Source organism: Brienomyrus brachyistius, chromosome 18 (genome assembly GCF_023856365.1).
Source record: "Brienomyrus brachyistius isolate T26 chromosome 18, BBRACH_0.4, whole genome shotgun sequence".
NCBI lineage: Eukaryota > Metazoa > Chordata > Actinopteri > Osteoglossiformes > Mormyridae > Brienomyrus > Brienomyrus brachyistius.
The window spans coordinates 3330284-3343798 of NC_064550.1; the positions used below are offsets into that span (position 1 = coordinate 3330284).

General features: G+C 42.4%; 1 long non-coding RNA gene across 14 annotated transcripts in view; it reads right to left on the reverse strand.

Annotated features, from left to right (window-relative positions):
• LOC125713171 (uncharacterized) overlaps positions 1 to 13041 on the reverse strand; it is a 53575-nt gene extending 40534 nt beyond the window's left edge. For all 14 annotated transcript variants that reach the window (XR_007383504.1, XR_007383498.1, XR_007383499.1 and 11 more), the window contains exons 1-2: positions 12939 to 13041; positions 4943 to 5046 (exon numbers count right to left, since the gene is read on the reverse strand). This is a non-coding gene — a long non-coding RNA (uncharacterized LOC125713171). The remainder of the gene's footprint in view (positions 1 to 4942; positions 5047 to 12938) is intronic.
• Positions 13042 to 13515: the final 474 nt, after the last annotated feature.

The window sequence follows — 13515 nt, forward strand, 5'->3', positions numbered from 1 at the left end:
TATGCATTATAAAGGTATTCATAGTGCATTATAGATGAGACTTTCATAGAGCATTCATAATGCATGAGAAACATGACTATAATGTTTTATGCCTTTTTATAAATATTTATAGCTGTCACACCCTGCCTCAGCCCCTCCTGTTCTCTCCCCAGCGTTGCCTGAAGTAGACATGCCTGTTCCTCGTTTTACGCTCCTCTCATTACTGACCTGCCGTAATTCACCTCAGCTGTCTCTCGTTATGCTCCTTTGTTAGTCCTGTGAATTTAAGTATCTCTTAAAAACCCCAATCCTGTCATTGATGTTGCTCCCTGCTGTTATTAGGCTTTACGAATATGGGCTTCATAGAAAGTGTCACCAAAATCTTTATATAATTTTTTTTAATTAAAAGCTTATAAATAAAGGGATAGAAAAACATTCAAAAATGGAGCTGGAGTTCTACTACAAATAACAAAAAGCAGCATTCTGTTACTTGATATTTTTGCAGTATTTATTTACAAAAGATTGTTTAAGTGTGTTTGATGTTGAGCTCCATCAAAACAGTTGAAATGCAACACACCCATCATGTAACTGGAACACCTCTTGCATGTAAACACTATGATGCACTACAACGTTGGTTTGTTGCTTGAAGCTAAAATAGTGACTAAAAGTTTCATTCTCAAATTTCACTTTATCAATCATACCATATATAGGCGGAAAAATATAGCATAAACATTCAGCATAAGATTCAAAACCCATCTGTTATGTGTGTGTTTATTCAGTGAATCAAACTAAACAATATTATTATAAACTAGAAACAATTTCAATTTCTTTCAGATGTTATAAAGTAATAAATTGGTTTTACCCCTAAGAAGTCTAACATCAACTGTATCCTTGCACTGAGAGTTCTCATCGAGCACAAGTATTTGTCGATTTTTGTAAAGTGTTCGACTCGGTTTATTGCCCTGTGGGACATCCTGAGACTTCACTGGATCCCCCTAAAGTTACTGGACATCATGACCAGCCGAGACACTGGTATTGTGAGTGCTGTGCACAGTGGAGAGAGAACCTCTCTGTTCCTCCCAGTTGATTCTGAGGTTCGCCAGGGGTGTGTTCTTACTCCTATTCTGTTCAATGCTTGTATGTACTGGGTGCTGGGCAGGGTTGTGGAGTCATGCAGCTGTGGGGTGTCCGTTCGTGAAGAAAGATTTACTGATCTTCACTTTGCCGACGATGCTGTGATCTTAGCTGAGGCTCTGATAGGGCTCTCGAGAGACTGAGTGAAGACAAGACAAGAGTGTCCACAATTGCGGGTGTCCTGGTTAAAGACTAAAATCTTGCATTTAATGACTTCTTAGGCACAGCGATCAGTAGTGTGTGTGTATGCAGGGAGAATGTCGACCTTGTCGAGAGATTTACCGTACCTACCTTGGCAGTGACTCATGTCTCTGGTGACTCAGCAAATGGATTGGGAGAGCATGGGATGTCGCTGGAAAGGGATGTGTGGTACTCCTGGTATTTTTGCAAGAGGACGAAGGCCCAAGTCTTTAGAGTTCCTGGTGCTCCCTGTTTTTCAGTATGGCTGTGAGACATGGACACTATACAATTCTCTTCGAAGAATCCTTATGTACTGCTGGTTTGACTTTGTGTCGAATGAGTGCTTGCTAGAGGAGTCCGGAATGAGGCACATTATCTGCATTGTGAGGGAGCATCAGTTATGGCACTATGACCATGTGGTGCATTTCCCTGCAGATGATCCGGCTTGCAGGATCCACATTGCTGAGGATCCAAAGGGCTGGACCAAGCCATGGGGACTCCCATGTAACACCTGGCTGCGGCAGATGGATGGTCATTTCTGGAGTGTGGGACTGGACCGTGCATCTGCCTGGGGGATCGCCACCTGGGATCCCAAGGAGATCCGCCATGTGGTGGGTGCAGCAACACACTGCATCAGCGCATGCTCCCCAACCTGATCTGACCTGACCTTACAATTGATCATTAATTAGCACACGTTTCCAGAAACCCTTTGTAAATAAAATAGTTTGTTATCTTGATTGTAGGTTAACGAGTGCTCTGGGCCTGGATTCCCGATAATGGTAATTCTTGGTGTCTTACAAATACTCTAAAGATATATTTGAAGAGTTTCATCGCAAAACGCGATAAATGCCATATTCGAATTTTTGGATCCAGCACTACCCCAACCTTTACATGGCATAGCTTGACAGGATTCAAAAATCATTTCAGCATGCTCATATTTTTACTTTTTTTTCACTGAGCGATATCCACCAAGCGATTAATTATGCAATATATCCGCTAAACCAATCAGCAAGCAGCTATCCTGTGATGATGTCTATCACAGGGGATCAAATTGGACTCAAAACTACCTTCAGTGGAGAGTATTGCTACATACATAAATATAAACTTACCTACCAACCCACTTCATCTGATTGTGCATCCAACTGACCTCAAGTAAGATAAGCCAGAGTACAACTAATTGCTCCCCCCTCCTGATTGAGAACATGTATCTGGTGTAATACAGTCAGCAGCCCCCCCCCCCCCCCCCCCCCATCTTGTCTATCCTAAATCATGACTGATATCCCACAGAGAGTACTACCCTCCTGCAGCAACCCCTTCAGTTCCCCAGGGGAATGTGGCCCTCCTTTCCCACATACTTAACTAAGAAGATTCCAGGAAACCGAACCCTGGACCCACTAGTTATTTTCGACGTCATTTTTTATTTGAACTTTTGAATGCTGTCCTTTGACAGAGGCACAAAATTCGGCCAAAATAGATGACAAAAACTCATTGAAGCTCTTTGTTGGACAACGTAATAATGCTGATGATATGATGAGGTTGATATTGCAATATATAACTATACTGTAGGCTATAAATTAGTGTAAATGGATATCGTTGTTCCATCACCTGTATTCGATTTGAGTACATAACAGGGTTGTGCACCATTCAGAACTGACTTGAGAAATCCCTGAAAATCAAATTCAGTTCATAAATCTGTTGAAAACAGAATCGACTTTTAATTTAAAAATAAAAGTATAATTAAAATGGAACTGATTTTACATTAATTCTTATACATAGTGTAAGTGCAGGTGTCGTACTGCATCTTAATTTTGCAATACAAATCACCCAGCATGTTAACATAAACAGCAAACACGCATATACCCCCTACCACGCGATCAATATTTTCGGCAGCAAATAGTACCCATTGGCTGTTGTGTCTTGAGTTATTTCTATTACGGGGATTAAGACAAAGAATTTGTATGAACTTTAAGCCGGCGTCCTGTGCCTCCTTCTTTCCACGTCACCTCGTACAATACAACTGAATTGGTGAAGAGGATGGCAGCCGTTGCTACTTCCTTGCCTCCTACATTCCTGTAGTGTCCAGGAAAACCTGCTATGCCATTTGAGACGTGGTTAAAAATGATCGAAAATTATCTACTTGCGATTGATGCAGAGGGAGCCCGGTGACACGATACCCGCAAACGCACTGTATTTCTGCACAGTGTGACAGCTGAGTGTCGGGAGCTCAGAGGATTTTGTTATACGCTGAATGACACACATACAACTTGTGATCTGGCTGTGGTTGCCCTTAGAGTGCATTTCGTGCAGAAAGTGAATGCAACTGCAGAGAAGCATAAGTTTCATCAGCGCGTGCGATGAGACACGATGAAATGTTTGCGCAATATGTACCCGTGCTATGTGAGATGCTTCCAGTGTGTCAGTTCGGAAATGCTAAAAAGGATATGCTGCAACTTGTGGAGAAAACTTATAGTGGACGCATACATGAACGTTTGCAGCTAGAGGATAAGCTGGAATAAGTCGCATGTGATGCTAGGGCGCTCTCACACAGTGAAGTAATTGTGCAGGAAATACATTCGCTGCCACGGAGGGAACATAAACGCTCCTCAAGTGCAGATACTCATAAGAAATCTCCACATACTCGCAAATGCTACAGATGTAGTTCTGATAAGCATTTGTCAAATTCTACGCAATGCCCCGCGTTAAACAAAATATGCAAATTGCACGAAAAGACTGGGCACTTTGCTATACTGTGCCGCTCGAGCCAGAAACCAGAAGTGAAAAAGATTGTTATTCTTGACTTATACTTTTAACCGATGCTGCAGTGCACTCAAGAAACAATCGCAGATTCCTTTGGTGACATATTCGAAACTGAGAATTCCAGTCCCGGGGAGGTTGTATACACATGCAATGTATGATGGATGTTCTGCTCCAGCATCTTTTTAAATTGTGAAGTCAGGATCACTGTTACTGGGCTAGTGGGCCTGGATTTAATCAATACACTGAACATGGTCATAACAGGGAATGAAGTGATCCCAAAATCAAAACAGCCAGTAAGAGTGGTGTCAGCCCTGCATTCACTTGCTGCACCTGTTCAACCTGCACCTGCTACTGCACTCCCTACTCCTGCCCCTACAGATCAGTCCTAACCTGCCCTTGGCTGCGTGAAAAACTTTGTCCATAAAGTAAAAGTGAGACCTGATGTTAAACCGGTACAGCAGAAATTATGGAGGTTGCCCTTCTCTGTTCAAGATGCTGTTTCTGCTGAGCTAAAGTGACTACTGGATGCTGACATTATCAAGAAAATCAATGCATCCCTATCGGTGTAACCTATTGTGGTGACTCAACGCAAGAATTGTACACAGATAAAGATATGTATAGATCTCAGGGAGACAAACAAGGCTGTAGTGACTGACTGCTACCCCCATTCCACACATAGAAGAGCTGTTTTCAGAGCTCAGAGGAGCAACCATATTTTCTACAACTGACCTAGCGAATGCTTACCACCAAGTTTCCCTGCATGAGGACAGTAGGGATCTAACTGCAATCATTACACACGATGGGTTCTTCAAATATAAACAAGTCTTCTATGGGCTAGCATCAGCACCCTCAACGTTTCAGAAAATTATGTCCATAGTTTTGCAAGACTTACCTGGAGTTTGTTCATAGCTCGATGACATTATCGTCTTCTCATCAGTCGAGCATGAAACTTGCTTAAAGGTGGTCCTCCACAGATTACAGGAAGCAGGATTGCGCCTGAATACAGAGAAATGCAAATTCTATCAGGATAAGCTAACTTACTTTGGTCATACTATAAGCAAAGATGGCTTGCTACCAAATGATGACCACATCACAGCTATTCTTGATGCTTCAGCGCCTACAGATGCAGCATCCCTCAGGTCCTTCCTTGGACTGACTGCCTGGTATTCCAAGTTTGTACAGAACTATGCCACCATAGTTGAACCAATGAGAGAAGAGTTGCACAAAATTGCTTCCAGAAAGTTAAAACACTGATTACAGACAGCTCAGCACTCGGGTTTTTTGACCCCTCACTTTCTACGTTAGTGTCTACTGATGCCTCAGATTATAGAATTGGCTGTATCCCTTTATATATCCTGTATAGCTACATCCAGATAATTAAAAAAAAAAAAACTAGCTTTTGCTTCTCACACTCTCAGTACAGTGGAAAGGGAAGCACTGGTCTGTGTCTGGACCACAGAGCGCTGGAGGACCTACTTATGGGTCACAAAGTTTATTATCCATCCATCCATCCATTTTCCAAACCGCTTATCCTATTGGGTCGCGGGGGGTCCGGAGCCTATCCCGGAATCAATGGGCACGAGGCAGGGAACAACCCAGGATGGGGGGCCAGCCCATCGCAGGGCACACTCACACACCATTCACTCACACATGCACACCTACGGGCAATTCAGCAACTCCAATTAGCCTCAGCATGTTTTTGGACTGTGGGGGAAACCGGAGTACCCGGAGGAAACCCCACGACGACACGGGGAGAACATGCAAACTCCACACGCATGTGACCCAGGCGGAGACTCGAACCCGGGTCCCAGAGGTGTGAGGCGACAGTGCTAACCACTGCACCACCATGCCGCCCCAAAGTTTATTATTAATAATAATAATAATAATAATAATAAATTGTATTTGTATTGAACTTTATATTCTAGCAATCTCAAAGTGCTACAAAATAGAAGAGTAGTGTAATAAAAATACTATAAAATATAATAATAATATAAATAATATAAAATACAAAGACTAGACTATAAAGAGTAAAAAGTAAAAATACTCAACTAAATTACTCTAAAATTCTAGGTTTTTAGATTTTTTAAAAAAACATCAGTCGACTGTGGGGCTCTCAGGTAGTCAGGGAGGGCGTTCCACAGCCTTGGTGCCACAGATGAAAAGGCCCTATCAGCCATGCTACGGAGCTTGGTTCTGGGGACTTGGAGGGTGTTAGTGTGTACAGAGCGGAGTGTGTGTGAGGAGGTATGGGGGGTGAGGAGTTCTTGTAAGTAAAGGTGGGCATGTCCATAGATGCACTGATGGGTGAGAAGGGAGACCTTGTACTCTATCCTGAGCGGGACAGGGAGCCAGTGAAGGGTTTTCAGGATGGGGGTGATGTTATCATGCTTTCGCACCCTCATCAGGATCCTGGCAGCGCTGTTCTGAATATACTGAAGTCTCTGAATATTCTTGCCAGGAATCCCAATGAGGAGTGCATTACAGTAATCCAACCTGGAGGAGACAAAAGCATGGACGAGCTTCTCTGCATCTGCCAGGGAAAGTGTTGGGTGGAGTTTAGCGATGTTCTTGAGGTGGTAAACTGATGACTGATGCCGAAGAGGTGTTTGATGTTGGTGTCAAAGGTGAGTTGAGAATCCATTTTAACACCCAAATTGGTGACAGCTATAGAAAGGTGGATGTTTTGGCCAGAGAAAGTGATACTGGTGATGGTAGAAGAGCGGAGATGGTGTAGTGTGCCTACTAAGATGGCTTCTGTTTTGGATTTGTTCAGCTGAAGGAAGTTGAGCCTCATCCACGCCTCTATCTCCTCCAGGCAGGTAGTTAGTGTGGATGTTGGCAGAGGAGCAGTAGAGGAGGCGGGGGTAGTCCTGAGATAAAGCTGAGTGTCATCGGCATAGCAGTGGAAAGATAAACCATGCCTGCTAATGACATTTCCAAGGGGGAGCATGTAGATGGTAAAAAGGATGGGGCCAAGCACAGAGCCCTGTGGGACACCACAGGTGACGTTGTGGATGTGAGATTTTGCGCTGCCAAGGGCGACATGTTCGGTTCTGCCAGTTAGGTATGACGTGAACCAGTTATGAACAGTTCCTGAGAGTCCCATGGTGCATTGCAGGCGGTGAAAGAGGATGTTATGGTCTATTGTGTCAAAAGCAGCTGTCAGGTCAAGGAGGACGAGTAGAGAAGGGGAACCAGTATCTGCTGTCATCAGAAGATCATTGGTGACCCTGACCAGGGCTGTTTCGGTGCTATGGCCAGGGCGGAAATCGGACTGAAATTTTTCAAACAGGTTATTCAGTTTGAGGTGATCATGAAGTTGTGCTGCAACTGTTTTTTCCAGAACTTTAGAGAGAAATGGAAGATTGGAGATGGGCCTATAGTTAGAGAGAACTTCAGAGTCCATGGTGGGTTTTTTCAATAGAGGTCTGATGACAGCAGTTTTTAAAGTAGAAGGAATATGGCCAGTCAGGAGGGATTGGTTAATGATCCTGGTGATGAGTGGAGAGACGGCAGAGATGTTGACCTTTAGCAGTGCAGTGTAGGGAACTGGTAGATGGTTTCATCTTCCTTATGACGTTCTCCACCTCTTCCCGTGTGGTAGCAGAGAAGGAGCAAAGTGGCTGGACCGTCTCAGGTTGTAGGTCGACAGTTGGAGGAGGCAAGATATTTGTGATGGAGAGGTATGAGTGGATTTTATCAACTTTTTGTCTGAAGAAATTGATGTGCATGTTGCACCTCTCCTCGGTGGCCTCAGAGTGGGCAGGTGAAGGAGGTTTGAGAAGGTGATTTATAGTTGAAAAAAGTATTTTGGAGTTTCTGGAGCTGTTGCTGATGATGGCGGAATAGAACCTGGACCGTGCAGCCTTCAGAGCTTCTGCATACGCCCTCTTGTGTTCCCTGTAAGCCTGTTTGTGGACAGTCAACTCAGAGGTCTTGAGCTCAAGGACACGCCCAGCCGCCTTCATTTTTCGCAGCTCGCAGGTGTACCAAGGTGCTGAGCACGACAATGAGACAGATCTAGATGTTAAGGGGGCATGAAAGTCCAGGAGACTGCTCAGGGACTGGTTGTAGAAATCTACGAGGTCAGCAACAGAGAGGGAGCTGGTAGGTTCAGAGGAGAGAAATTTAAGGTCCAGGGCATCTGCATTGATGTTCTTCAGATTACTGAATTAGATCTGACGTTTTGGTTTGATATGGGGGGAGAGAAAGGGCAGCTACATTGACACTATTTTATGGTCCGAGATACCAAGATCATATACCTGTAGATTACTGATGGGGGCAAAGTTTGAAATGACCAAGTCAAGTGTGTGACCCCTGGAATGTGTGGGGACATCAACATATTGTAGGTTGAGGGAATCTAGCAGCTCTAGGAAATCAGCAGTGAGATAACCTGTGGGATTATCAACATGGATGTTTATATCTCCCAGGATTATAATGTTAGTAGAGGTAGCACAAAGTGTTGAGAGAAGATCAGACATTTCCGGGATGAAGGCAGAGTTGGGTTTTGGAGGTCGGTAAATTAGGAGAAGAGTCAGGGGAAAAGGGGGCTTACATTTAAATGCAAGGCACTCACATGAAGATGGTGCAGATATCGAAATAGGGGACAACCCCAGATCCTGACGGTGGATGATAGCTAGGCCACCACCACGCCCCGTGCTGCGTGCTACCTCCAAGTAACTGTAACCAGGTGGGCAGGCTTCATTCAGGGAAGAGTAAACCTCTGGCTGGTGCCAGGTTTCTGTCAGACACATGAAGTCAAGTCCTTTCTCCCTGATGTGTTCTTCAATCAATGTGGATTCATTGCTGATGGACTGAGAGTTGAATAGTTCAAATTTGACTAATTTCTGCGGAGTAAATCTCTGTACAGGTCGCAGAGCACTAAAATCCACTCCACGCAGTTTAGAGTCCTCTCCACAAAGTAAATCCAACCGGGAATGTGAGGATCTCGCAGTGTTTCTCTCATTGGCTCGGGTATTTCCCATGCTTGAGTGCTGAGATCTCGCGATACTTCGAGTGTTGATAGTAGCTGAAGTGACGGCGCTCTGATGACGCGTCAGACGTGCGACCAGTGACCAGAAAGATGGAATGTTAGTAGCAGAGCAATTTGGCAGGTTATGGAAGATAAACTTTCGGCCAGACCCTCTGTGAATGTAAAGTGGACGGTGAAGGAGTCCAAGTTTTTTAATGACGGAGATGTGAATTCCTGGAGTGATTGCGGGATTTAGTCGGCGGAGTCGGCGGAGCTGAGAACTGGAATAGATGAACGCCATACTGACCTAAAATCCGTAAAATTCAAGGCAGACGGTAAAGCAGTATAGCAGTATATCCGGGCAGCAGGTGGGTAGATGACAAGAACTTGATAAAACGTGATAAAATCTGTAAGATCCAAAGCAGACGGTAAAACAAAACAAGAAAAGTTTCCAAAAAAGTACGAAACTTTCTAACAAAAACTATTTTACTAGAAGTAAGTAGTAAAATAAAATAAATAATAATTAAAAAAAAAGTAGCAAAATAGTAAACAAGTAATAATTGGTAGTATTAGACTCAGACTCAGGGAGAAGCGGCGAGCAGTCGATCCCAGCGTCCTCTCACCTCTCTAGTTCCGTGTTGTGTGTAACACAACAAACTTTACCTTACAAACTGACCACCAGGCCTTAACTACTCTACTGACTACAAAATGCATGGGTAGAAATGGCATGAGAATAGCACACTGGTCAGTCAGCAAACATACTTTACCTACTCAGTTGTTTACAGACCAGGGGCTTCATATATATAAACAGTGCGTATGCACGAAAATGTTGCGTATGTCCATTTCCACGCTCACGTTGAGATATATAAAAACGAAACTTGGAGTACCGCTACGCACATTCTCACAGCAGCTCCCCACACACGTTTCTGCTCGGTTTTGTAAACAGACGGTTCCCAGTGGTAAGTCATTGCTACTGTGGTTTCCTTTTTTATAGATACAATCATGACGCTGACTTTATCCAATACACCGACATTAATTGTATGTTGTTTAGAAATGTACGGCACCTGATTTTTATTCAATTTGTGGCAATAAAACGGTGCAGAAAATGATCGAATTATTACAACTGCCATGACAGCTTTTGCGTTATTGGAAGACGTAGCTTATTGAAGAATTAGAAGAGAGCGCGTATTCAGGGATCATAGTGATTTAGTCAACACCAAGTCGTGCCATGCCAGCTGTATGGGCATGTATTACCAATACATCCATCCATCCATCCATTTTCCAAACCGCTTATCCTATTGGGTCGCGGGGGGTCCGGAGCCTATCCCGGAATCAATGGGCACGAGGCAGGGAACAACCCAGGATGGGGGGCCAGCCCATCGCAGGGCACACTCACACACCATTCACTCACACATGCACACCTATGGACAATTCAGCAACTCCAATTAGCCTCAGCACGTTTTTGGACTGTGGGGGGAAACCGGAGTACCCAGAGGAAACCCCACGACAACATGGGGAGAACATGCAAACTCCACACACATGTGACCCAGGCGGAGACTCGAACCCGGGTCCCAGAGGTGTGAGGCAACAGTGCTAACCACTGTACCACCATGTCGCCCCCTGGGAAAATTTTTCATTCACAAACAGAAATTTACAGGTTCTTTGTCCTTATTTTCCATCTTCTTTATTGAGCTAAAAAATGTTAAGTCGCTTTCCTTGGTAAAAAACAAGAAAACCCAAAGATTTTAAAAATATTACAAGGACCGATTTAAGTAGGAGTTGTAATGTATATGTTGTAATGTATTTATTATGTTATTTATTCATTTTTATTTATGTATTTATTTTATTTATTTATTCATTTTTATTTATTTATGTATTTCTTCTATTTATTTATGTTCCTAGGTGTATATGTGGTGTAATATTTTATGATGAATTGTTATGCATTGTTATGTATGTAGAAAATATTTTATCTCCGGTATTGTTCATTGTTATATTTTCTGACGTTGTATGTATATTTAAAAAAAATAATAATAATGTTCATGCCTGGTTGCGCTTGTTGGTCCAGAAAGTTCAATTTCCCCATGTAGGCTACATTCTTAAAAACTGCTTTTTTGTTGTATATAGTCCGATTAGGGCCTTTTAATTTGTTTGTTTGCAATTTCGCCAGGTAGGCTGCCTTCTTTAAACTGCGTTTTGTTAAACTACATATTTCGGGATGTTTTATTGTAGTCTTTGTAAATATGTATATAGTTTAGCCTAACCCAGCCACTTAAGGGAGCAAGCCAGCTCAACTATGTGCCGGTGTTGTGTCGAATTCTGCACCCCTGCCGTGAAATGCACCCCCTGTCGGGAGCACGCACAGCTCTTTTCTTCTGTTCGAAGGGGGGACGTAGTTCCGTCAGTCTAAATATGCAACAGAAATATTAAATTGTTTTTGCACATTTGGAAGACTTTTATCACTGTTCCACTTCACGAAGACTGCATTTAACCCATATAAAACTGATAAACTGTGACATGTAAACGATGAGCCCCGAACGAGAACGTAGGTGATTTTTGTCTCGTCATCAGTTTACTAGTTTGAGAACAAGGAAGTCCTTCGCTTTAACAATCAAAGCAAATTACAAAATATTATTCCCTATACATATTTAGTCATTTATTTTTCTACACAAGGAAGAGAATGTTCTGGTACAGTGATCCGAAATGAATTTCCTGCCAGGTTAGCCGTCATAAAGACAAATATCCCTTTGACTAAAGGATGTGGTATTTTAGATATCTAAAATTATTACAGATAGGAGTGTGATTTGGTTGAAATTTTAAAACGGGCTTGCCATATGCAAACGATTTACTACAGGGCTCCGTAATATCTAGTTATCGGAACTGCTAATACATAAAATACTCATTAAATACAGAGCATAGCTTGTGATTTAAAACGGCGATCTTAAGATGGCAATTATAATTCCATGCATAAATATTTTGTCTTTTAGAGCAAATTTTAACAACTTAATGACAAATTTACACAGATTGTTGACTTTCACTTTACATATTTACTTGAAGGATACCCAACACGTTATACAATCAATAAAGCTGAAATAAACATAATAATAATAATAATGTTAGTAATAATAATAATAATAATAATAATAATAATAATAATGTCATTAACAAATAATGCCACAGTAAATGTTTTAATACCTACATTTGTACCCTAACCGGTATAAACAGCCTTTCACCACCGGTATTTAAACGCGTGTTTTAATGCCAATACTCCTTAGGAAAGTCCGGTGTCGTGAGGTATAAAGGGGGGAAATGCCATATCTCAAGAGGTGCGGTGTCGAGACGTATTTTCTCTCGTTTTCTGCCCAAACAGCCTTACATACTCACAACCCGCGCTGGCGCGGAAAGTGTAATCAAGATACTGTGCTCGGGAGAGACGAAGTCTAGGCCCGGAGATATACTGCGAATGCTGATTGAAAAAAACGCAGTTCTCAAAAACCCCATGACTTTTCCAAAACTTCCTGATATTTTTTGTTTTCCATAACGTTCTCAGGTCTGGACAACGTGATTTCTTAACTCGATGATTTTACCACGATTTTCATAGCCGTATACGAACCGTGGTGTTAGTTCACCTACCATCCGACAAAATATAACATATACTCCTTGCAATTAGTTAATTACATTAAACGTCTAATTATGTTTAGCAGAATTTAAAGGGCGGCCACGCACACCAAAATAATAAAAACGAAATATGGGTGATTTTATTTTCTAAGCGAGAGCATAGAACAGACATGGTGCGGTGTGGGCACCACCATAAACATAACTGTCCCCTGATAGCCATCCCAATCATTTTTTTCTCGAGACACCACAGGTTAAACATGCTTATGTTATTATTAGTTGCATCTGTCGACTATAATCTTACCTTGGAATACAAAAGATGTTTATACCATTCCAGAATTGTATTCGTGTTTCTTGATCAAATGGCGACTTTGGCAATAAATCTTTCACTTTCATTTTCAGACTGAAAAGTTGGTCACAAACGCGGAAGCGGTCTATGGCATGGCGTATATGATTTTCGGGAGTTATCTGTGTCACTTAATAAGTAACAGTAAGAGAAAGGGGACAAGCTCCCGCCGCTGAATAATTCGGTCACATCGCGCATTATGCATTGTATTTGGGGACGTAAAAAGCCGGACTACAGTGATATTTAAAGCTCTTTCTTAAGTTAGGTCTGAATGGCGCACAACACTGTTATTTACTCAGGTAGTATACAGGTATTACAACAAGGAGCCGCATTTGCGCTAGTTTATCGTCGACATTATAGTTCTGCATTGCTATATTGCCATCTTATTCTTACATCATTAAGATGCGATCTTTATCCCGATTCAATATTCAAACTTGTTGCTCTGCTACAGCCGCTTCAAACAGATCAATCTTTCTATTCCTGTATCTCTTACTATGTACAGAATAACAGGGCGCTGTCAAATTAAGTTATTTAT